Source organism: Austrofundulus limnaeus, unplaced genomic scaffold, assembly GCF_001266775.1.
Source record: "Austrofundulus limnaeus strain Quisiro unplaced genomic scaffold, Austrofundulus_limnaeus-1.0 Scaffold31, whole genome shotgun sequence".
NCBI classification, from domain to species: Eukaryota; Metazoa; Chordata; class Actinopteri; order Cyprinodontiformes; family Rivulidae; genus Austrofundulus; species Austrofundulus limnaeus.
Genome location: NW_013952433.1, coordinates 793,427 through 796,661, shown reverse-complemented (window position 1 = coordinate 796,661; position 3,235 = coordinate 793,427). Strand labels below are relative to the sequence as shown.

The 3,235-nt window shown below is 41.5% G+C and overlaps 1 protein-coding gene across 2 annotated transcripts in view; it reads left to right on the top strand.

Moving 5' to 3' along the window:
- Window positions 1-281: 281 nt before the first annotated feature.
- The window catches only part of furinb (furin (paired basic amino acid cleaving enzyme) b), an 86,558-nt gene continuing 83,604 nt past the window's right edge, over window positions 282-3,235 (top strand). For both annotated transcript variants that reach the window (XM_014005532.1, XM_014005530.1), the window contains exon 1: window positions 282-735. The gene's annotated coding sequence lies outside the window, so the exon portion shown is untranslated. The remainder of the gene's footprint in view (window positions 736-3,235) is intronic.

Sequence of the window (3,235 nt, the reverse complement as noted above, 5' to 3'; positions counted from 1 at the left end):
ATATTTTAAATAATTTAAATAATAATTATATTTGTTCGTAAATAAAAAAAAACATGCAAACAACTGAATGTTTTTTTTCACCTGCCTGAAAAAGGTTAGCTGCTCTAAGCAGTCAAAAAGGCTAGCTAAGTTGAGTTTCTTCCAGCTTCTAATGTTGTGAAAAAAGAGCGAACCGCCCCTTTAAACAGAACCGGTGATACAAATCAAATGCACACAATAATCCGCTTGGTTCTAAATGTGACGTATTTCCTGGAGAAAGGGGATTTGTGGTGTTTGTTATCGTCTCCATCCAATAGTGAACCGCTACATTGTACTGGCACGCGGTGTCTCGRTTCGCCCTTTTTCATTCCCGTTATTTTGTTTTTGCGTTTTGTTAATTTATGTTCGCTTATTATATTCGGCAAAGAAAAAATAAACAAGTTGACCTGACGGAAACCCATTAAACATATATAAGCGTGAACATTGAAGTTAACTGGATTAAAAAAAATGGTGAGAGTTATTGGCGAATGATAAGCAAGAGCGGATCATCAAATTCAGGACTTTTTGGGAGATATAATGGGAGCGTGCGGGTAGCATTATAACTAATTTATTGGAGCAGATCATCAAATTCAATGTAAAGTTGGGAAGTCAAAACCCCGAAAGAAGAAAGTGGGAGCCTCCGCCCGGAGCGAGGAGGAGAAGGAGAGGATGAGGAGTCATGACGTCTCGATCGTCMCTGGCATCTGACTTTTTAAGGTAAATGATTTTTTTTATTTTTAAATGACAACTGTTTGATGTTTTTACTCAGTTTCCATGAAATTCACGCATGTGTTGAACGTTAAAAAGCAGAGGGACAAACTGAGGCAAAGCGGGACTGTTTGCTGAAAGCATCTTTTTGCACGAGCTCTCCTCCAGTCCTCCCATTCAGGTGAATCCTCCTCTCCCAGTCTAAAAAAAAGGATTAAAAAAATCTGGATAACCACATTTATTTTAACTCCACACAGGTGAGTTTTTCTTTCCACTCAATTAGATTTGATTTAGAGGCAAATTAACACCTTTGGATTTTTGTGATTTCTCTCTGAAGTTTTTCTTTGTGCAATATTTCTTTTTTTTTTATTTCAGTTTGTGTAGTTTTCTGCAGCAGCTCTTTTGACAAGGTTATTTCTAATTTGTCTTCTGATTTCAACCCTTGCCTGACTTTCTTCTTACACACACACACACACACACACACACACACACACACACACACACACNCACACACACACACACACACACACACACACACACACACACACACACACACACACACACACATTTTCTCCTTTTATTCACACTGAAGCCCTAAAGGTAAAACCTGCATTCACTACTTCTATCAGTGTAAAGCGTGAATTGCTGTGATAAATCTCAGTTAGTGCTGCTCCTCAGGCAAGGCTGGAATTGTTTAGACCCAGCTCTTCACATTGTCATTAAATCTCCACATTTGTGCCCGTTTGGGCATAATCTCAGCGCGCTCGGTTTAAGAAAACAGGTTGGGGTGGGGGGAAAATCTAAACCTAAGATGATGCACGTCCTGCCTTGCTCTGAATGTGTCATTTCCATTGGGATATCATCAAGAGAAAAAGTCAAGGTCACCAATTCCCAGCATGGCTCCAAGCATCCCTCTCAAACGCATTAAGCTACCTGATCATATCAATCTGCAAGGTGATTCTTGTTATCCGTCTTTCTTAGGTTTGCYTTTTTTCCAGTAATAAAGCTGTTAWAAGGGTTTGTAGTTGTGCTTACATTTATGGGGGGAATTAAACCGTGATGCACTAATTTAAAACTTCCATTGCCCAACAACGCAAAGGGTTAAACCGTATTGGTAACTCTCAAGCCACGAAATCCTCAGAGCACACTTTTTATGGGAGACATAAAGCAGCCGTGCAGTGGAGAGGGGAAAGAAGCGCGCAAACAAACTCGTCCACCTTATAACTCATCTGTAAACTAGGGCAGCGAGTGTTGTGGATGAAAGGAAGTTTAACACGGGGAACAATGCCAAGAATCAGATGGCTGTTAAAAATTGGGTTGGATCTCTCCGTGGAGCATTATTTACACAATTGATTGCCTCCCCCGGACACGTTACTGCCTCCTCACACAGCGTTTTATCAGGCTTTTCCATCTCTGCAGCCCCAAAGYTAGCAGGAGTGAAGATGGGTCAGGTTTTTAGTGGCCCTCTTGGTGCTTTCACTCACTCCGTGATGGTCGTCCTGCAGCTCCCCGTCCAGCTGTGTATTGCCGTCGTGACCGAGCTGCCCATGCACTGCCTCTGGTTTTCCAACTACACTCTTAACTTCGAACCATTTTCTCTCTTGGGAGAGGATGCTAGGCTGTCAGCGGTACTTCACGGACGCCGCKGCTCGATTCTGTGCCTTGGTTTCCAGTGAGAGGGCAGCCCAGAGCAACATGGTGGGTGTTGATTTGGCTGATGGGCTGCCTGAAATAGAGCTGGAGTGCTGCATATGGTCTGTCACAGCTTCCCGCGCTTGTCATTACCAATGCAAATAGTCCGCACAGCCCCATGAAGTGTAGGAGACCACATCTCACCAGGAGAGTACTAATGCAGACATAGTTATACCCCATTTTATGATTCTTTTTACTCTGCTGGACACACTCACTTTAATGTTATATTGAGCAGCTGTGGGTCAAATGTCCACATGRGAGTAGGAAAATGAAATGGGCAGTGTACTTGTCGTGGGTGACCTACTGGGTGTCTTGAAATTGGTCATTCTGTTCCCATTTAAAATAATTCTGAAGTGATTTATTAGACATTTTACTTCACTGTGGATTTTAATCCAAAAATCAGTATGGATATWACAGAATATTTTTAGTCCTCTTGAAAGTCAAGGTTGAAGTTTGAATATAAAATTTGTCTTTAACCTTGAGGGCTCAGTTGCCACAATCAAGCCAGAGAATGACCAAAAACTTAATTGCATTTTGGGGGGGTTTCATCAGGTATTTTCAAGTTAGGCTCTTCCAGTTTTGAAGAAACGGGGAGGGGAATGCTGATGACTGTGCCAGAGGGCTTTTTACTAATTTTGTGCAAATTGAAATGCGTTTTCGGAGTATGAATTTCAGAAAAGCTAAATTGGAATGGTGGCAGGTGCCTGTTCAGAATACTGAAGCTTAAAATTGGGTCACAATTTGAAGCCCAGTTTTAAAAAAAAAAAGGCAAAAAGGCACATTTCTGCTTACATTTTCTTCAAATGTAAGCAGAAAT